Raw genomic sequence first — 23396 nt, 5'->3', positions numbered from 1 at the left:
TCAGGTATTTGCATGCTATGATGTAGATGTTGTGGATGTCTACCTTGAATTCCAAAAAACACTACAGGCTGTTGTAGATAGTGGGAGAAAATTGTGGCTTGTGGTTGATCTCCATTCTGAGGTTCATCTCCATGAAAACTCAGAATATTTTATTGTCACAGATCCTCTTCGCATCGTTTATGGCCCAAAGCGAAGCATACCCCACGGCCTCTGATAGGTCCCTATCAATTATGGGGAATTGACTATCCTCTGGTAATTCCCCTATCATGAGTACTATGGACAACAAAAGCCATACATAGTGGAACATTTTCCCCTGTTCTTTAGCTCTATGACAGCTCTCTAAAAAGTCCTTGCAGAGAAACTTGGACCGTTTAAGCTAGACCCCCTCCATGCACTGCTCAACCAATGCGACCACCGGAGTAGGTATTTTGTTTATGTGGCACTTGTGCATAACCTTACCATATAGTATTTAGGTTGCCACTTTCACTGCTTTGTCGTTGATGTTGGATATGGTGTAGCCCCTTTTCTTCTTCCCCAGCTTGTATTTTTTCTTCATGGCCTCTACGATGGTGGAGTCACTGCTCATCCCCTCCGAGCTGTCTGTGGGGTCCTCTCCTTTGCATGGGAGCCATGAGATGTAGTGAATTCAGTTTGATGTGATGGGGATGGGCTCCTCCAGCCACAAACACCCATCATGCACCAAGCAGAGCAGCTACCTGATGACAAAAATGGTTATTAGGGCATGGTGGAAATGTGGCACCCATAGCAAGTTTAGTAGCCTAGCCGTTTCCACTCTGCGCAACCACTTTCACGGCTCTAATTCTAGAACCCCCATTGTGGTCTTCTTCTTAGGCTTCATGAGGTGCCTAGTGTCAAGGTGAGGGAACTTCGCGTGGTCATCAAGGTCCCAATCTTCAAATTTTAGGCTCGGCACTCATCCAAGGTGTGTGCCCTCAAAAATAATGTTTTCTGGGAGGAGCGGGGTCTGGAGGGAGCTCTTCATCTCATTTAGGTCTTTGGGCACTTTAGCCTTCCATTTTCATGGGGGGACATAGGCAATCAACTTTGGGGGGGGGGGGGGGGGGTACACAGGCTGTGTTTCCTCGTCCATGCCTTCATCCTCTTCTTTTGCAATGATTAGGTCCTCCAAGTCTTCGTCTTCTTCATTGGTCTCTATGGTGATGACTTCCCCTTCTCCTCCATTGACAACTTTGTCCACAGCGATTTTTGCGGGGACACATATACAGGAACCATCACTTATTTGTCCTTCTTGGGTCTTGGCATGCATGATGATTTCAAGATTTCTGCCACAATCCTGACACCTTCCAGAGAATCCCCCATAGTCAACGCTTGTGTGGCCTCCTCGGCAGTCATTTCAGTTATCTCCATAACATCCTCAACTTTTTCCATCGTATCTATCTAGAAATCTAGCACTTGTGAACTCAGGGGCCCAATCAATGACTGGCACACAACAATCAGGGCTCTGCTCAATAACTCAATTCGCCAATGGCCAAGTGTTGTTTGCTAGGCAACCCTTTGTAATTTCTAGCGCTTTTTGAATCTGAATTCAACCGCTCCCCCCAAATCTAATTCATTAATTCTCCCTTGGTGGTATATTTTCCCAAATATTGCCCATAAATGGCATCTTAAATGCCTACCACCCACTCCATTTAGCTTCAAGTCAAGCATCCCATCATGAATTGTGATTTCAACGGTCACTTTCTAATCAACCTGTGCAACAATGTAGCCCTCTGTGCACAGTCGCAGACCTTGTGACTCTTTGCTTTTGCGCGTAGCTTTGACATCACGTAGCTCCTGTGCAAAATAGTTTATAGTCCCATGCTCCCTTTCAACTTCCTGGAACGCTCAGATTATTCTTCCTTCGGCTAGTCAGGTGGTTGCACCACCCGTGAAATGTTTCATCCTGTCATCCATCATGTTTCCTTGAGAATACCCACCTTTTATTGTTAGATTGACATCACGCACTAGACAATCTACCACACGCTACCCTGGTAAATTCGCTTAGAAATGTGCAGTCCAAGCCAAGGCATCAGACTGATTAATTCAGTGCAATAGGTCTTAAACCTGTCATCGTGATCTTACACATATTGCGTCATCACCCTGATCTTTTTACCGAGAAAATATTCCTTTATCTCATCCTCTATCTTCTTTACTTTTGCATCCACCACAATGCTTTTCTTCCTTAATCGTACCCTCTCTTCTTCAAGTTCTTGGAGTTTAAAATTTCCTTGTTGGATTTCTACTTCCAAGGTTCCGCGAACCATTGTATCTACCAGTGCTATCATTCGCAGTCTAAGCTCTCCATGCACTATAGGGCTTACAGTGTTTGCTTCATGCTCCAGCCTTGGCAGTGCCTGCGCGGTGAGGTTCTTGCACGCAGTCCTATAATCCCATAGAACCGTTGGTACGCGCGAGTCCCAGTTAGTCTGCTTCACCTTGTGGACCTTTTTCAACACTTTTCGTACATTGTTGAAAGCTTTTACGTGGATATTCTTCTATGCACTTGGTCTTTCTACACTTCTTTGTCCCAATTGGAGGGATTTTTCGTGCCATTGCCTTACCCACACTTGCTTACTGATGGTGTCTCCTACGGTGAGGACAATGTGCATTCATGAAAGTTTTGCACCATATGCCTATATCCACTTGGATAGGTGGGCGCGCAGGCCAAGGTGTTTGACAATTTTTTCTATTAATCGTATTGGAGCCTTTCCAAACCATTATCCTCAAAACTTCGTTGGTGCATACCCCACCATCTTACAGGCGTACCTCACAGTACCCAATTCAGAGCGTTGAAACCCTGCTATTATGGTACTTCTCTTTCAAATTTGTTCAGGAAGTCATCAACCTCATTCAACCTATCATACATAGGGAGATCTCTTACCTCTGTTGCTACGTAGTGCAACTACCTTGTCATCATTTACAGTTGAGCATGGTTACCTCACGTAGCCAGTTCTGCCATCATTCTATCTCCTCATCAGAATCTGATGTGAAGGAGCTTTCAAGCTCCCACGCAATTCGTCCGTCCGCGGTTGGACTTACCCAATCCTACTCCCATGCGGTTATTTTGTAGATACAGTCCAAGTCATCATTTTTGTCATAGTCGCGCACTGGTTATGTGTAGCAAGATCCTTCTGCAGGGTCTAAATGTACCACTACGCGTAGTGACTTTTTCTCAAAGATTATCTTGCGCTTATTTAGATTTATTACTCCATTCATGTCAGTTTCCCAATCTACTCCCAATAGCACAGGGTAAGGCGTGTTGTCATCAACAATCTCTATCACTTTGAAATCTGCTAGCGCACTTGCTCCTTCAATGTCCACTGTGATTCCCTACAACCTCTCCATAGGTAGGATCTTTTGTTGGTTCGCCATTCGCAGTTGTATAGGAGACCATTGTAGCACAGCCCTGCCCATGTGCTCCCATATCTGCTTTGGTAAGACGTTCACATCTGATCCTAGATCTAGAATCACTTGGTCCATCTCATATTCCCCGATCTGCGCAGTCAATTTCATCTCCCTTCTTGTTCACGTCTTATGATTCCCGAGCTTCCAGACTACTTGCAGTTCTCTTGGTGCTGTCCCAACGCATCTAGTTATGAGTTCTTGCAGCCCCTTTATAGCCTTTCTGTCACATAATAGCTTCATGCATGTCTCCAAGAACATAGTGAGCATCGATGGGTCCATTTCCAGCTCCAATCTGTCTTTACTTCCTGAAGTGGAGGCATTAGTGAAGCTCCTCTTAGCTTCCATGAATGTCTCCTCGGCGCGCTCCAAATCAAATTCTGGTTCCTTCATTGGGGCCTTGCAGATCCAGGTACTTTCTTTAAGTTTCTTGCCTTTGTCATCCCCTATCGTAATACCACTCCACACCACGATATTTACATTAGGGTCTTCCTCGCATGGGTCAGACCTCATCATTTGTAGGTTTTGAGTCGAGGGAGGTTGGAGTGCTCATTTATCATGAAACCTCGCTATCATTTTTGGATAGTCCTCTATCTCATGATCAAAAAATGTACAATACAAGCATGATGGGCATGTTCGATTCATAAAATCATGGGCATAATGTCCCGGTGCTTCGCAATTGTAACATATCAACTATATGCGACCTCTTCCTTGTCCCCCTCCACCTCGGCCTCGTCTGCGCCCCTAAAATTTGGCGCGCCATTCCTTTGTTTTGATCGAGGGCCTGTGTTTCAGCCTAAGCTCTGTAGGTAGGAGTTTGATCCATCATTAGTTCATAACTTCTATAGGTGCGTTCTCATGTCCTACTGACCTGCAGAAATTACAGAAGAACTACTGTAATTTTGCATATACTTCTGTAATAGGTGGTAGTTATCTGTAGCATGCTTTCCTCATATCTGACAAATCATGCACCATAACGCAGGTGCCACACTTGGTCCTGCTTGTGCCTCCGGTCTTAGTGGCATTGGCCCTCCTCCCGCAAGGTAATTCACGAACACCGGGCAATTTTCCTTGTCATGCCCTTGGCCCTTGCATTTTACACACCATACGTCGTCGTGTGCTTCTGGGCGGGCCATTATGTCTTGTTTCAACCTTTGCATCTCAAGACACAATTTTTTCAACTGCACGTGAATCTGCTGAACTCCTAGGTTAGGATCTTGTATCAGAGTCTCATGCAATGTCATTGCGACCTCCAAAGCCTCAGCATGAGTGGTTAGCCTTTGTTGTGACAACTCATTGCATAGATGCAATTTTAATGATGCTACAAACCATTCACGGTGTTTCTCATGTGTTAATGTCATGTTTTCTTTGCAAATTGTGCACTTCAGTCTTTCATCCAACTCCCATGGGGTTTCGCTTGGTAGCATTGTGATTTCCTTGAATCCAATGATCGACTGTGCCTCTAATTTTAGCCTGCTAAATTCTTTGCTTAGTACAGCTTGGATATCCTCTATCGTCGCATTTGTATTATCATTGGAATTCTTAATCTAATAGGTCAGCGCGAAATCATATAGAGCACTGACCAACGTTGCCTTTTTTATCTTGTCATCCATGACACCTTGTGCTTCCTATACAACTTTTATCACGAATGAAAACTGGTCTAAATATTCATTCCCTACTCCCTTTAATGCTTGTAGCTTTATCACACTGGCCATATTGCTTCACAGTGGTGGCGGAGGTGGTAAGGGTGAACTCAGGGGTGAAGACGATGAAACTGGTGGTGGTGTGGGTGGAGGTGGTATGTGTGGAATTCTCTGCCTTATCAGATTGATCACACTTCTTGGTGAAACCTTCACGAGCTCTTCTTCTCCCCTCGTGGAGGTGAAATCAAGGGGTTAGTTTCTAGTCCTCTGCTACCTTCGTTTATGTAGATTCTCCCACTCTGTGTAGCCCCAAACATAAATTTATTCGCATAAGCCATTTTTTACACAGTACCATTATAATCCAAGTGTTCAAAGATTTAACGTACTTACCTCACGACCTATTGAGGAAACATCGCTCTACCTTGCTATAGCTGACTGAAGTATATACCATCAATTCAATGATGAATCCTCCCATGATTAAATCGAGCTAGCGATCGACAACATGCGCAATCTTATCTTTCGATGCTTCAAGTCTGCGCACCACTTCTGCAGTCCACACAATAGGTTTGTCAAGTTTACACCTTCCTTGGCTATGTGCTAGCTTCGCGATCCACTCGTAAAACTTAGTAGGGAACGATAAAAAGAAAATTTCATGGATCTCTATATACAAGTAGCAATCTAACCACTCTTCCTTTGGTAGTCGCGGATTCCTATTTTCCTGCATCACGAACTCGTGAATATTTCTGTCCAACCACTCTTCAATTCCTTTCTTTGTTAAATTCTAGTGATATAACATCAGACATCTCTATGCGAATCCCGGTCCCAGCAACGGAACCATTTGTTGGCTTGTTGGGGCCTGACCTAGGTTCGGAGTTAATTAGCCAAACAAATCCCTGTCCTACTAGCCCTTTCGGTAATAGCCCGCAGAGCACGGACTGAGGTCTCACCCGAATTAGTATGGGAGGGTGCTAGAACTAGGTTTCCATACCCTTGAGAAGTTTGAGAGGCTCGACTAGTCCTTTGTTTATTCCTACTCGTAGGTGGCTTCGCACACCTTTCATTCCTTGCGGCCTGATACCCTACCTTCGTGCAACCCTAACCAGGGGAAATGCCTTCCTCTACGCTATTACCCAAGATCCTATTTATCTTTCATTATTAATTAATCACCTTTGCCTACTTAAATGTCTTAAGTTATACTTAACAATATAGAACATTCATACAGGTTCGTGTAGTAAATAAACATTATACTTGCAAATTATATCCAATCATGCACTAAACCAGGAAAGGATACATAGAATTATAGCAAAACTTCTCTTTATTGATTCTTCCAATGCTTATAGACTTGACCTACCCTATGCACTCAGCTATAGGGGTCCGCAAACTCAGCGGTTGACTACTAGGCCTCTGTGCACTCAGCTGCAGAGCCTTCTCCTATTCTACGAACCACAAACACACTTTACACTTCGACTCAATAACTTAGACTTCTCTTCCTTCAATTCGTTTCTCTTTCTCCTTTATACACTTAGAGCCTTGCTCTATTTATACAATCCCATGGTCTACGGACCATGTGTAGGTCTATCCAGCCAACATTACATTGTTGGGTAGCAGAAACCCCACACAATAGTCATGGGGCTCAGAGCCCACAATTTTGGGTAAAAGCGGGGTAAAGACTCCGCAAGATGCGTGGAGTGCGATTTGTAATGAGTCAAAGTCAAAAGGATCATCTGCCTAGATATAATGTAAATAAATTTAAGAAGAGTTAGCCTACCCTTGGATCTCGAGCCAAAGAAATGTATAAATAGAGCGAGGCTCTATGGGTAGAGTAGCGAAGTTCTTTTTGGGATATGATTTTGGATCTGAAATGTAATGGGTCGTTGAGGAGAATAGTGAGAAAGCATCTATAAGTCTGACTCGAGGGTTTGGGTAGGGGATAGAGGCTTTGTAGTTGTGTGCGCAAAGGCTTGGAAGAGTTTGCATCTATGTGCGTAGACCCCTGCAGCTGAGTGCCCTGGTGGTTGAGGGGAAAGTACCCCTAGGGTCCTTTGGGTTAAGACTCTACCAGACTGAAAATTGCTTATTCAAAGAAACACACACACAGCCATTATCTTTACTGTAAGCAAATTCTAATGTTGAGGGTACGTACATAAGGTCCTATGTTCGAGAAGACCTTTAGGGTCCAAACCCTTCTTGGAGTTCCCTTCTTCTCCTTTGACCTGTAAAACAAACAAATCAAAGAACACAGCAGTACATGGACAAATACTTATCCATAAACCATCTTCATGCTATAAAGTTAGTTATAAAAATCTTTGAGTAACTACTTGCATAAGAATTCAAAACAAGAATCTCATAAGCACAAAGAAAGATTGTTTCGGGAACCAAGACGTGTTTCTTTATATAAAGGCAAGTAAACTACATATAACAGAAATATTTCACCTGAAACACCTTCAGCAGGCTCCAAGCAAAGCTTCCTCCCGGATTCGTTCCAGCCTCAAGCCTCCAACAAGAGCTCCTTCCAAGTCTTACTCAATGGTAATATAAAAGATGAATGATCACCAATACACATGGAAACAAGGGTTTCCTATGCAAAATGGGGGAAGTGCAGAAAGAACCAAGGACTTCAGATCTGGTCTAAGGGGAAAATATCAACATAATAATCTTGCTCTCCTTTTCTCTCTCCCTTAGGCCTTCCCTTTGATGTCTTTTTATACCATCTCCAAAGTAGTTTTTTAGTTAGGAGTTGGTTGGGAACAGTTGGGCCACGGGCACTAACAGGTGATCAGCAGGTAAAACCCGCGATCTCCGCCCGAAAATAAGGAATTATTTATTTTTTTAAGTGTTTTAATACATACACGCGGGTTGGGTATACACAGACCCGCGTGTACACGTGTTTAACTCAGGGCAATGTCGCGTATAAGGGATAAAACACTGTTTTTTAAATTTTAGGACCAGGTCTGGAAGGAGGGGTTGCCCTAGGCCATGAGTGCAGCATCACAAACCATAAGAGTGAGATTTGGAGCTATAACAGATGCCCCCTAATATATGAGGTCAGAAGGGGAACATGATGGCCGAAATATATTATGTAAGTACATGGAAAGGAAGTCTGTCGAGAAACTGAGGAGGACTTCACCAGAATTCAACCTGCCAAGCCACCAAAAGGAGATCAGAAAAAAACACTGTCTGAGGCGGGCATACCCATGCTCAGAAAAAGTAAAGCATGTCCGCATATCAAGTACAAGCGGATCCACTAAGTATACAAGTATAAATGATTGGAAGATACATAATGGATCATCTGATCATAATGAGCAAGTACATGTCTGAATATCACATATAAGACTATCAATGATGCTGAAAGATGCAACGGATCATTGATATCAAAGACTGATCCCAAAAGGTACCAACTGAACATGATGGAATAGGATGGTACTACACTGCAAACTCAGGTGCCAGCATATAGAATGTCGCCATGACTGACTGCAACGTATAAGGTGGAGTGGTATTAACTAGTAGCAACAGAAGCAACTGTCAAGTGAACCAATGAATGCTGATACAACCTGAGGTCTTCACCGACCGCCGTGGTACATTTCTACACCATGGGAATAAATGATCTGAAGTCGACCATGTGAGAAATCGTTTGATTACCGGTCATTGATGTATACCGTTAACAAACGGGAGACTACTCACCGATAATGATAATGAGCGTCAAGGTACCCAGTACAATCTAACAAGTGTGAATAGATGAGCTGAAGTCGAACACCTGTAAGAATCTATCGATCAGGAGACAATGATGGTTTCCCACTATCGATAGCGAAGGATCTGCCACTAATGACTGCAAACCCCAAGGTACTGCCAAATGGACTCTAGATCTTTGCCCCAGAGCAATGAGTCGGAGTCGATAGGGAAAGATCCACTAGAAGGAAGGCATTAAGGCATCCTCCATCAATCTAGCGCGAGTGTAACCTGTAGGCCAATAATGTGGAAGGAATCAGACGGAAAAAGATGCAGGAACCCAACCGAAGTATGTTTCCGGCGTACACAATATGTGGCTAGCGCATGGCAGAAACCCTCTAAACCAACCAATAATGAAAGCTGACACAGAGGCGAGGTATCCACCAATAGGGTCAAATGGAAACCAAGGTACTGCACGAATCCCAATGTGTGATAATGTATGCTGATGTCGAACACAAGGGAAACCACTCAGTCAAAGACCCATGATACTGATCGATGCTGAGCATAAGGTGACCTATCAATAATGAAAATAGGGCCAGGGTGTGGCTCTAGGCCTGTCCTCAGAGCAAGGTGTCGTCGTCGATAAGGACAAGACCCGCTAGCAAGAAGTCAATGGGGACCTTCTCAAACTGGCATGAGTAAAGGACCAATATAACTCATGTGATGATAGACATGACACTGACAACCAGGGATGGCCGACTGAAAAATGAGTCAAGAGACACCGCAGAGAGGCCGACTCAGGCTAACTTCCCTTGAACAAAAGCACGACTCAATGTGACTATGTGGCAGCATATGATGACTCTGTATAAGTTCGTCATGCAGGAGGCACGAACGAACCCTCCATATGATTGGAAGAGATAACCAATCGGGGGAGAACTGACTCAATAACAAGGTTATGGCATACCTAAGTCAAACTAAATCCCACCCATACGGAGGAGACTTTGTTTTGAGTGCTTTGTTCAAGGGTGACTCGACTGACTCTAGCTGCCAACAATAAATGGAAATAATGTCCCTGTTCCCGCTCTTTTTTGGAATATTTAATTTTTTTGTCTTTTTCTGTTAAGCCAGAAAAAGAATAAAAGAATGCTATGGTACAGTGGAAAGAATGAGTGTCGGTGAAACAGATGATCTAGTTCCTGGGAAAGGAACGTTCCTATGCTCAATGCAGGGAGGTGAAAACTAGTCAGTGACACTCAGAGGTATGTTCCTTCCACGGATCAGGGTATGTCAAGCTGCAGAAGTCAAAGGTATGCAAGATTGATTTTGCAGACGTCATGGTCAAAAGTTGGCTTAAACACGAGTCCAAGTGAAGCTGGCTCTAGGCCAAAAGGTGCAGATGGTCAACATGCAATGCAATAGTACAACTCAACACAAAGGAGCCTCTAGGGTATAAGGCTAGAATGAAGCGAATAAGTAAAGAGGAATGAGTCTTGATCGCATAAGTCATGGCAGGACTAAAGAGGACTCCCGAGCCTAGGGACAAAAAATCTGCATGAGTGCCAAGTGACAACAAGGTACTAACTAGGGCACCCATGATAAGGTAGGCTCTACCACACAAGTCATGATACTTCTAAGCAATGAGAAGGTTCTGCACCATAACTTGGTGGGGTCGATCCTAAGGCAAAATGGGAAAGGAAACTGATAAATGCACAATGCAGGTGGAAAAACCTAACCTATATGCCAGTTTCGAGAACCAATACCTGTCAGAACGGACCAACCATAAACTTCCAAAGGAGAAATCTTCCAAGTTCTGTAAACATAAATAGGAACACTAGACACGAAGTTAATACATCCCACATATAAACTTCATATAAGATCTTGTGTTATAGAATACAAAACTTGAAAATGCGTACCTCATATGTACAATATGGTACAGGGGACCACGCAGCCTTGCGGCTTACGCATAATAGTTCTTTTGGACAAACCCCTTGTAGGGATCGGACCAAGGACTCCTTTGGTAGTCATAACTCATGGCTTCAAAGAGTTCCTCCTGTGAAGGCAAAAAAAGTTCTAAAAAATCATGAGAACTACAAGGATCAAAAGAGGGAATTAAGGGGTCCCATGTCCCTATAGGAAGAATCTCTCGGTCAACTGTCAGGACCAAGTCCCAAGAATGAGAATAATAAGTGAAAGGATCCTTATAAGAAGCGATTGAACATTGAGGACTCAATGCCACATAATTCACCCGTGGTGGGGTAGATTCTACTTGAACACTTGGAACAAACCAAGGGGCATTCTGCAGTAAAGTCGAATTAGGGTGGTGATTATCAGATGCAAGCTGATCAATAGCAACAATATTCCCGTTATGAGGAAAGCACATTACTCGAAAGAGTGAAGACACCACAGCATTCATAGCATAGACATAATCATGCCCAAGTAGCATATTAAAGTCTAAAGGGCTATCAACCACCATCATATCGATTAAGACAGTCTTCCCACCTAAAGTGATAGGCACTTGAGGAAGAACACCCATAGATTCACTAGGCCTTCTATCATAGGCTAACAACTGACTCTGAGCTGTCAACAACTTTGGGGAACCCAAAGCTTTCCGAGTCAAAGAGGATATAATACTTGCAGAGGATCCTTCATCCACCATACATCGATAGACATTTGTGGAATTCACTCTGACCTTTATTTGGAAAGGTGCAGCGGAAGGAAGACGAGGCTCAACAAGACTACCCCAATCAAAGGAAACACTCTTAGAACTTGGAGGGGGAACATTCGAACAAACCGGAATGACCCCTATACTAGAAGACTCTATACTAGAGATCAAACAAACTCTTTTGTTAGGCACTTCACCCCCCAAAAGAGGAGTGTAATCGGCCAGTGATTGCACTGGCTTTACCACATTATCAACCAATGGTTGATGGGATTGATGAGAAACCATATCAGATCTAGGAGCAGAAGTACTTTCAGACTCGGACCATATCCTTTGAACCTCTGGAATACCAGGGCATAAATGAGTAAGATGGTCTCCCTTGCATATCTTACAAGGGAACTTAGGTTTAAAACTTCTACGTCCAGGCTTCTTATCAACCTCTATTCCGTCAACATGAATAGCAGTGGTTTGCGGAGAGTCCTGAACATGAATTGCAGAGGTCGGTGACTCTTTGCTAGTATGACTCACAGTGACTAGACTCATGCCCCCAGCATGACTTGCAGCGGCTGAAGACTCATCTTCAACATGACTCGCAGAGGTTGATGATGAAGTGTTAGTGTGACTCGCAGTGACTAGACTTGTGCCCCTAGCATGACTAGCAGTGGCTGAAGGCTCATCTCCAACATGACTCGCAGAGGTTGAAGATGAAATGCTAGTGTGACTCGCAGTGACTAGACTTGTGCCCCCAACATGACTAGCAGTGGCTAAAGGCTCATCTCCAACATGACTCGCAGAGGTTGAAGATGAAATGCTAGAATTATTCTTCTTCTTTGACTTCCTCTTTCTCCTCTTTTTAGATTTCTTGTTACAAGAAGGAGGCGAAGAAGGAATCCCAGATTTCTCTTTGAAAGAAGATGAACAATTAGCACCCATGTGATGCCCTTGAAATAAAGCAATCAACTGAGAGGCTTCAAGAGCATTTGGAATATTCAGAGTGGACCACAGCCAAACGGGTAGTCCAACATTCAACCCAGGAATATTCAAAGTGGCCATCAAGGGAGTACCAATGTTTCCAAAGAAAGGAAAAGCACAAGGATCCCCTTTCGGGAGGGCACCTTGGTTGGTTTCCACAGGAGTATTGGCCATATCTAACTGATCCAAAGACCCTTCCCCTACGGGAATATAGAGACAACCTTTCAAGGAATATGGATAAGCAATCAAAACCTTTGCCCTTGAGGAGGAAACTCCACAACTTCTGAAAGAACAACCAAAAGCCTTTCAAGATCGGTAGAGTGGTAAGCCGGTCACTCAGAACACAAAGTCCAAACGTGACTAGACAAAAATACCTAAATCCAATGATATACAAGGAACAAAGAGCACACACTATAAAGTCCCTAAAGATATCAACCAGTCAAACAACTTCCAAGTATTTCCGCTCCGGGTGATGAGGACCGGACACCAAAATACAAGAAAGTGGAGTCAGGGGCCTTCCGAAGATAGTCTGGGATAATGACGGCCCAGCCCTATCAGCGAAGGTAACAGAGGAAGTTACGCTGACCTCCTAACAACAGCCTGTGCCGGTGCAAGCCCCCAAGCTTCGCAAGGGTGCCCTCCAGTAGTACTGTCGAGAGTGATACAATGTCAACCTCAGGTGCCACGGGATTCCCCTCCGCAGCCACCTGTGTAGTTCCCTAGGAGAAGCAACTATGGATACCAACTCATCGCAGAAGCCAGGCGGAACAGTCGTGAGGTAAGTTCGGACAAGTAGGAGAGGGGGTATCTCTCTTCCCTATCTTCACAGACCCTCGTGCTTAACTCCCAGATCCAGAGCTTTCCTGGTCTTCCTAACGCTATTGGATTTTCTCTCTTTATTCAGACTCCTACGTTTGACGTTTATATGGCCTTGGAGAGTTAACTCTCCACTCGCCTAATCCAAGGCCCTAAAATCCTAATCTTGTTGGTGTAACTGACTAAAACAAAAAGTTCTAGTGAATTTTAGTTAGCGCTTGATTTTATTAGGCTGTTCTTTAAGTCACAAGGTAACGGAAGTGAAACTAGTGGTGTTTTTTGACGCAAAAGAAATTAATAAAAACTTAATTACATGCACATGCACTTTTTAGCTTTTTGATGAAAAGTAATCTCTACAGGGTTCAGAGGAACTTCAAATAAACAAATTTTTTCTTTTTCTTTTCAAACTCCACACTCACAAAAGTTAACAAAACTATGGATGCCTAAAAAGGGATGCAAATCTATCCTAATGCAAGAACTATATGTGGATGCAAGATTTAAAGACTACTCTAAAAACAAAGAAGGAAAGTTGCTGCCTTATCAAATTTGTCTTGCCACTAAAATGCTTAGATAGAAGATGATGTGTTACCAATCATTTCGTCCAAACAATAAAAACAAGTTCTAGGATAAACACAAAGCACTTTCACTTCGGAAAAAAAGGAAATCAAATGAAAAGCAAGTTTAAGAAAGCGAAACTCAAAACTTTCAAAAGATTTTCTTTCAATCAAGCCAAGAAGTCTTTTTCAAAGAATGCTCTCAAAAATACTGACACCAATGATTGATGAATAGGCAACCAAACACTTTTGTGAATTGACACCTTTCAAATGATGAAAACCCAACAAAAATAAATGTGTTTGAAATCGCTCTTGACAATCAAAAGCAGCAATGAAAGTCCAAGAGATCAAAAGACAAGTTTCAAGAAAATGGTAACAAACAACTTTCCCGAAACGAAGGAGCAAATGGTCACAAAAATGGTTTCGTTAAGCAAACAAAAGGGTCACCAAAACAAAATGAACACAAAGATTGAATCCAATCTTCCTACTCTGCCAAAACAGAGCAGTCAAGATTCTTAACCAGAAATCTTGTGTGTCAAAAAAAAATGACGCTTGCAATCAACGTAAACAAGACTAATACTCCTTATAATTAGAGAGAGTTCAGAACAAGATGCCCCCTGTTAAACAAGGGATTGTTACTGGAAAATGACTGCTTCAAACTGACCCAAACCACCAGACAAACATTCAGCAAAAAGAAAATTTATAAATCTTGAAAATTATATAATATACGCGCCTGCAGTGATATGAAGAGTGCGTGTACATGCGACTGTAACTGAGGAAACCTGCGTATACGCGGGTTCACTTAGTTAAACTTGCGTATATACGCTTCTGTAATCCAGCAAAATAGCGTATCTGAAGATTTTCAAGAAAAATAAAAATTACAGACTAAAAAAACTGGAAAAGCTTAGAGTTCAAGAACAGATCAGACAGTCAGATCCAGCAAACATAGGGGCTGAGCCTTGATTGGCTTGAAGACTACCCAAACTAGGAACAACAAGAGTGTTGTTCCCCAGTGGAGTCGCCAATTCTGGTTGAGGGGAAAGTACCCCTAGGGTCCTTTGGGTTAAGACTCTACCAGACTAAAAATTGCTTATTCAAAGAAACACACACACAGCCATTATCTTTACTGTAAGCAAATTCTAATGTTGAGGGTACGTACCTAACGTCCTACGTTCGAGAATACCTTTAGGGTCCAAACCCTTCTTGGAGTTCCCCTCTTCTCCTTTGACCTGTAAAACAAACAAATCAAAGAACACAGCAGTACATGGACAAATACTTATCCATAAACCATCTTCATGCTATAAAGTTAGTTATAAAAATCTTTGAGTAACTACTTGCATAAGAATTCAAAACAAGAATCTCATAAGCACAAAGAAAGATTGTTTCAGGAACCAAGATGTGTTTCTTTATATAAAGGCAAGTAAAGTACATATAACGGAAAGATTTCACCTGAAACACCTTCAGCAGGCTCCAAGCAAAGCTTCGTCCCGGATTCATTCCAGCCTCAAGCCTCCAACAAGAGCTCCTTCCAAGTCTTACTCAATGGTGATATAAAAGATGAATGATCACCAATACACATGGAAACAAGGGTTTCCTATGCAAAATGGGGGAAGTGCAGAAAGCACCAAGGACTTCAGACCTGGTCTAAGGGGAAAATCTCAGCATAATAATCTTTCTCTCCTTTTCTCTCTCCCTTAGGCCTTCCCTTTGATGTCTTTTTATACCATCTCCAAAGTAGTTTTTTAGTTAGGAGTTGGTTGGGAACAGCTGGGCCACGGGCACTAACAGGTGATCAGCAGGTAAAACCCGCGATCTCCGCCCGAAAATAAGGAATTATTTATTTTTTTAAGTGTTTTAATACATACACGCGGGTTGGGTATACACAGACCCGCGTGTACACACGTTTAACTCAGGGCAATGTCGCGTATAAGGGATAAAACACTGTTTTTTAAATTTTACGACCAGGTCTGGACGGAGGGGTTGCCCTAGGCCATGAGTGCAGCATCAGAAACCATAAGACTGAGATTTGGAGCTATAACACTTGGGTGGATCTGGATGTATTGGTGATAAGTGAAAATAAAGATAAGTTTCTTCTACAAATTTTGTGTTACAATCTGAGTTATCACGAATCTAACTGTATGAATGATTAATATAATTGTTTAATCTATGCGCATATGCTTATGTTGAAGATACCTGTGGATTTAAGATTATTTTAAGTGCGCGAACTAGTTAGATCTATTAATTGTTTTCTTAAAGACCCTTCTAAGTAGAAGTGAGTTACATAGATTAGATTTGTAGACCCCACGACCATAGAAGGTTAACATCTTTCTGAGTCCAGATCTGCACGAATATAGAGCAGCACGAAGTTGTAGAAGGACGTTCGATACCTACAGACGACATCTTGATATCCCAAGGGTGCAGAAACCTAGTTCCAACACCCTCCCCTGCTACCTCGGGTGAGACCTCAGTCCGCGATCCGCAGATTGTTGCCAAAAGGGCCGGTAGCTGTGGGATTTGCTTAGCTAAATAATTCTTCTGAACCTCGGTCAGGCCCATATAAGCCAACAAATTGTTCCATTGCCAGGACTGGGATCTGCCTAAGGGGTGTCTAATGTGGGAACATTGGAATCCTACAAAGAAAGAGCTTGAAGAGAGGTGGGATCGGAAACTTCACGAGTTCACAGTTCAGGAAAACAGAAATCCGCGAATACTAGAGGAAGGTTGGTTGGACTGCTACATATTCACAGATATACATGAGATCTTCTTCTCAAAATTTCCTATAAAATTATACGAGTGGCTTGCGAAGTTAGCTGATAGTGTGGGAAGGTGCAGATTAGACCAGCTTATTGTGTGGACTCTAGAACTGGTGCACAGGCTAGAAGCCATAGAAGATAGACTCCCGCATGCAGTAGATCACTAGCTAGATCGAGTAATAGGAGGATTTATCACTAAGTTCGCGATAGATACTACCGTGAGCTATAACAAAGCAGAAAGACGATTTCTTCAAGGACCTCGGGGCAAGTATATCAAATCATTGAATACTTGGATTAAGATGTTGTTGTGTGAAAAACATATTATGCACGTATATTGAGGTCTGGAGTAACGCAGAGTGGAAGGGGCTATCGAGGGGTAGGAGAAGTACAAAACAACCCTCTAATTTCTATCTTGCAGGAGAGCGAGGAGGATTTTACAAGGTTCTCACAAGGAAGTGTGGCCCAGCTGATTAAGGAGTGCTTCTGCTGATACCACCTCCATCCACACCACCACCACCGGTGTCACCTACCTCAACCCCATCCACACCAACATGACCCCCACCACCCCACCACCAAAAGTTAGAATGGCAAGTGCAGTATAGTTGCTAATATTCAAAGGTGCAGGAAGTGAGGATCCTAGCCAGTTCTAGTTTGTGATAAGATCTGTATGGGATGCTCAGGGAATCACAGATGATAACATCAAGAAGGCTAACTTAGTAAGTGCGTTGCAAGACCGCGCATTGACTTGGTACATGAAGTATGAAGGTGATCATCCAAATCAAGGAATAACAGTGATCCAAGACACGTTAAATAATGAATTTGGGGGACCAAAATTGAAAGCACGGTCAGTCATTGGGTTCAAAGAAATAACAATGTTTTCTGGAGAAACTCTGTGGGACCTAGATCAGAGATTGAAGAGTACCATCCGTGAGGCCAACATGACACTAATGTATGAGCATCGTTGTGCTTGGTTTATTGCATCATTAATTCCATATCTAAGATTAGCTCTGTCGCAGCAAAAGATCTCAACCCAAGGTGAATCACCATAGATAGCAATGCGACTGTACGAAACCACAATACAGGACCCAGGGTTGGGAGTACAACAAATCCAAGCGCAAATACAAAACTTGTGTCTAGAGATGCACAGCGTAAAACAAGTACAGATTCCTAAGACCGAGGTATGGGAATAAGTATGGTGTATCAAATGCAAGGGACCAGGCCACGACAAAGACCATTGTCCAATCTTTACTAACCCTGTGATAGGAGGGGGGCCCATAGCATTACGACCAGAGGTACAAGTTGGGCCAAGCATAGCACCCACACTCTGGTGCAAAATCTATGAAGTAGGAGGAAAGCATGCCACAGAAAATTTTCACCTATTTCCAAGCTTATGAAAACCTCCTCCACAACACTTATTTTGTAACTTTTGTAAAACGGTGGGCCACAAAGAAAAAAATTGTCGCAGTTACCAAATATTGATGCATCAAACCCCTGCATATAGGATGCAAATAGAGGCGCATGGGTAGGATTCCATTGAACCATTCATACAAGGAGGGTACTAGGGTCGCGGATGGGGCCATGAAGGCATGGGACCTAGACGGGGATGAGGGCAGTTAATTTGCTACAATTGTGGAGGACCGAGGCAGTATGTGCGGGAGTGCATGAACCCAACCAAAGCCTGTTGTCCCTATTGCTTTCAATTTTACCACGAAGTTGTCGATTTCCCTACGCTGATCACTCAAATGTGTGAAAAATGGGTGCTCCTAATCAACCCCACTCAGAACATCCAAATGATGAAGGTTGAACCCCGTGCAGAGGAGCCGAACGTAAATATGATGCTCTGGAGTGGCACAACCATGCAAGATGACAAGGAGAACTAGCCAGAAATGGATGCACAGGTCCATAAGGTCCCCCCAAAACAACTAGACATTGATTTGGAGCGTGCAAAGGAAACCTTTATGGAAGCCAAGAAGAGCTTAGTAGAAGCTTCTATGTCAGGGAGTAAGGATCAAGTCGGATCAGAGAAGGATAAATTTGTGCTCACTACCTTCTTGGAAACATGCATGAACTTACTAAGGGATGTGAAAGCGGTAAAGGGGTTGTAAGAATTAATCACCCAGTGCAAGGGAGCAGATGAACCACGAATAATCCAAAAATTAGGAAAACATTCTTTACACACAGGGTGGGAAATGCGACGAATAGTCCAGATTAGGGATTATGAGATGGATCAGGTCGTTTTAGATTTGGGGTGTGATGCAAATGTCTTACCGAAGCAGACTTGGGAACGCATGGGCATGCCTTCCTTAAAATGGTCGCCAATTCAACTAAGGATAGCTAACCAGCAAAAGGTTCTTTCTATGGGACGCTTACACGGAGTTACAGAAGACATCGATGGTGCCCACACCCAAACTGATTTTGAGGTTATCGAAATTGTGGATGATATTAACTCGTATCCTGCACTGTTAGGGATATATTGGGTGATAGACATGGATGGAGTCATCAATCTCAAGAAAAGCAAAATGGTCTTCGATAAGAATTCTCTCAGCGTGGTGATTCCATTGGACCCAATAGAAGGGGCGTGATATACTAATCCCATGCACGATGCAAAAAACAATGGTGAGCTAGAATGTATCTACCAGATTACTGTGCAAGATCAGGATAGGGTCAATCTGACAGTGGATGGTCGGCTCTCATGGGATCGTGATATTTCTTGCACGTTGGACTCCGGTGAAGAGGTTGAATGATGGCAGAACCAACTACATGAAGTATCCATGCTCAATTGTAATCGGATGGTGACAGTGGGAGTAGAGGAACCACCAAAGGTATTCGTTAAAATAGTCTGCGCAACTGCTGCTTCTGAATGGAAGGTCACTTCGAAGATACAACTGATAGGGTGTAGATGTCGAAGGAAGGCATGAACACGTCAGAAGCACGACGCCAAGTATGCATTCCTCTCCAACTGAAGCTACAAGTGTCTAAGGTGCCGACATCTACCCAGCCTGGAAGTAGTCGCCTAAAGCTCCCTCAACAAACCGACACCAGGGTTAGCAGAGGATCAAGGAAGTTGCAGATACCATGGGTACACTGGGCTTGCAATTGACGAAAGAGGGTAGCTCAGAAAAGACTAAGTGGCCACGGATTTTACAACACCGATAAAAGGGGGTTACAGGTGAAAAAGCAAAGTGCGCTACAAAGTAGCGTAACCCAGGCATGCGCTACGAACATTCTATCAGGGCTACGCCCGCACTCACCGAAAAACGTAAACGCAAGACCGATGACCCAAATGCTTCAGAGGTGCTCGCCGCTCGGGCTAGTAGGGACGGTCTAAACTTGCACGAAAGGTGTGAACACTTGAATAGTAGCGGAAACTACAGTCTCGGCATCTCAAGTAGTTAAAAGAAGGTGTGGGACTATAAACCAATCTGCGGACAATTGGAGTGGCAAAAAGATTCTTTACCAATTAAGAGAGTCCCCAAGGTCACAACTACGCCCCAAGGATAACATTACCGGAGGGAAAAGTCAAAAGATAACCGTTAGCCACATATGCCCTGACAAGTTAGTCAGATCACGTCAGATGGGAGTGGGCGGAAAGACATTAAGGTAGAAGTTTAGGACGGGATACGCAGAGATTTTCCAACTTGAAGTGCAAATGGGTGGAAGAGATTTTTTCAAATTTCATAGCGTGTGGCTGGCATTGTATTTTTGGCGCTTTGAACTTGAAAAAAACAGAAAGTACGTGGCTATCAGGCACTCCATGAGCATTATGGCAAGAACCCGCACATGAGCTGCTGAAGAAATGTAGTTGAGTCAAGAAGAGCCCTCTCAAGTTCCTGAAGTTCCTAAATCTCCCCGCACCCCACAACCCAGGAAGAACAGGCAGAAGATGGGTCCATTCTGGGCCTCCCCAAGATTCAATAGCCGCTCAATAGTGGAAAAAGATAAAACAGTGCTCGACGATCCCACTGAGGAGGAGGATGACTTGCAAGACCTGATCAATCAAATTGACGTGCAGGTGGAGGAGGAAGCAACTTTGTTCTAGTTCTCGTCATTACCCGTGTATCTTTCTCCTTGGACTGGGATGACAAAGCTAGCGGAAGATGTAGACAACGCAAAAGCTACACTCCAGAGACCACTTCTTCAAGATGATATAAGGTTCAAAGGATTGCCAATGGGGCGCGTTTCAAGCACCAAATGTGAAGATTGGGACCTGGCAGAGAGTGACAAGTTCCCCAGGCTAGCCAAAGGCATGCTATTGCCACAGAAGTGGTTACTAGGCATGGACAGGGCTGGACTACTCAACCTCAGGTGGATACCTCACTATCACCGCATGACCATCACCATCTTTGGGATTTTACAACTGCTGGGTCTCATCCATGATGGATATCTCTGGTTGGAAGAACTGGTCCCAATCAAAACCGACTTGATCCATCGGATTACGCACCTACTATACAAAGGGAATAACCTTAAAAACATAGCTAGAACGAATAGCAAGGGAGGCCTCACCGAAATAGTCAAGGAAAAGTACCATCTGGAAAAAGGGAAGCAGGGTTATGTCATAGCAAGCATCAGCAACCGCACAGTACGAGTCGCCACTCAGATCGTAACTAGTAAACTTATGAGAAAATGTCGCGTAGTTGAAGTGCCCACCACTGTCATCACATTGGCCAGACAGTGTGCCACAGGGGTTCAGTTCAATTGGGCACAGTTCTTATACGACGAATTTCTGACCAACTGTCAAGAAGCACAGGACAAAGGTAAGACCTTTCATTATGCATGGTTTCTTTTATCAATCCTTCTTGTTACAGGTGACTTGCCGCCAGAGAGCCAGTTCCCTAGTATTGAGGATAGCCTACCCGAGGCAGTACGGTATATGTCACTTGGGGCTACAAAGGATGCAGCCAGAGTTTCTGCGATCTGGGCATTTTGAACTTCCATGGAAGGAAATATACAGATGCAGATTGATCGAAGACCACGCATGTCCCCCACAATTTGCAACAATTTTCAGAGCACGACCGAGTTCAAGGTAGATATTCATCACGTGTATATCTGTGCACGGAAGGATCCAGAGAGATCTTGGGTAACACTTCCGTTCCTTGCAATGGATGATGCCATTTACGTAGTATTAGCAGCATGGCCTTTGGAATGGTGTGCGCTAGACAAGACCATTCTTGATAGGCTGGAAACACAATAGTAGAAGAAGTAACGCTAGCAGAAACTAGTAGAGAAGGCATGCTAGGAACAACAAGCCATTGGGCAGCAAGAAGTTACCACGAGCCCGACAATAGAAGGGAACCAGGTAGATCAGGGAATAGAATTGGAACAGGACCCACAATAGGAATTGGAGAGGCAGTACCACCTCGAGCGGTCTTGTGCCAAACAATCACCGATCTCCCAAAAAATTCCAAAACAACGAAGGCTCTAGAAAAAGAATTCGTGGACAGTAGCTAGCCAGCAAGAATGTTACCACCAGTACGTTGCCTGAACTAATCACCGAACAAACAACTGTGTTGGGGGAGATCAGAGCGTAGTTGCAGGCATTACAAGAGAGACCCATGGCTGGACCACCTGACTGATAACAGAGGATACAATCGCTACCAAACAGCTAGTTAGCATGCACACACCACAAACCCTACCATTGCCAGCAAATGTTGTTTGAGTTGTAGCCGTAGGAGAAGAACGTGGATGGGAATTAAACCTAGTCGCCCTATCTAGAGAAGTACTATACGTACTCCACGAGGGAGTAAATAAGGAGTTTCGAGCCCGGGAAGGTCACGCTTCCCACATATTGACCGAGTAGAAGGAAAAATTAGAACAAGTCACTCTCCAGAACGAGGACCTGGCCACACAATACCAGGAAGTAGAACAAGCTGTGACAGAGGTGTGTAGCATGGTACTAGAGTTAGCTATCCCCGAGGACCTCCCACCAGCTACCAAGATTCAGCACATGGCAGCCAGCTTTCGCATGGCCCAAGCAGAGGCCGCAAGGAACCACGAGGAACTAACACTATAGGTTGCAGAGCTTCGTCTCAAGGCCTGGCCCCCGACATCTCTAGCCGAATAGGAACACTGCCACTATGTAGCTGTGGCTGGACTAGAAATGATGAATAGTGTTGTTCACGAATGCTCGAGACTACTTGGTCAGTTGCTCGGGATACTCACCTCACTCCAAGAGGACGCCACCATTCAGCAAGTTGAAACCAAGGCGCGGGAGTTACAGCAAGCCTATGACACCGCCCATGGGGTTGCACAAACAATCACTGTCACACAGTGGTTGGCCAAAATGAGGGAGACCCAGGCTCTCAAAGCTCAAGTTGACTCAGTGCAGCAACAAGAGGCAGTATTGAGAGAACGTATACAACCCTGGATCGATGAAGCGTTTAGCATATCTACAACCATTGAAAGTAAGGTGAGGCAGACGTAGGTAGTATGTGTGATGGAGCAAGCAGCTGCAAGTGATAGGGATACTTCAGAGGCATACTTGGACAAGGTATAGAGGTTTGCGGCCAAATTTGTTGCAGAAATCGGTGAGATGCAGAAGTTGTTGATCGACCTCCATGCAAAGATCCTTGTGCCAGCTGAGTGATTCGGGATGAGTCATGATGATTTTGTTGGGGGATTGTTGAGTAGCGGAGGCCCTGCTCAATGGTGAAGGGGCTCAGAGCCCACAATTTTGGGTAGAAGCAGGGTAAAGACTCCAGAAGATGCATGGAGCGTGATTTGTAATCAGTCAAAATCAAAAGGGTCATCCGCCTAGATATAACGTAAAGAAACGTAAGAAGAGTCGGCCTGCCCTTGGATCGTGGGCCAAAGAAATGTATAAATAGAGCGAGGCTCTATGGGTAGAGTAGCGAAGTTCTTTTTGGGATATGATTTTGGATCTAAAATGTAATGTGTCATTGAGGAGAATAGT

Source organism: Pinus tabuliformis, chromosome 8 (genome assembly GCF_031772625.1).
Source record: "Pinus tabuliformis cultivar Carrire ecotype Pingquan chromosome 8, CPIR1, whole genome shotgun sequence".
Classification (NCBI taxonomy): domain Eukaryota; kingdom Viridiplantae; phylum Streptophyta; class Pinopsida; order Pinales; family Pinaceae; genus Pinus; species Pinus tabuliformis.
Note: the sequence above shows the minus strand (reverse complement) of the source record.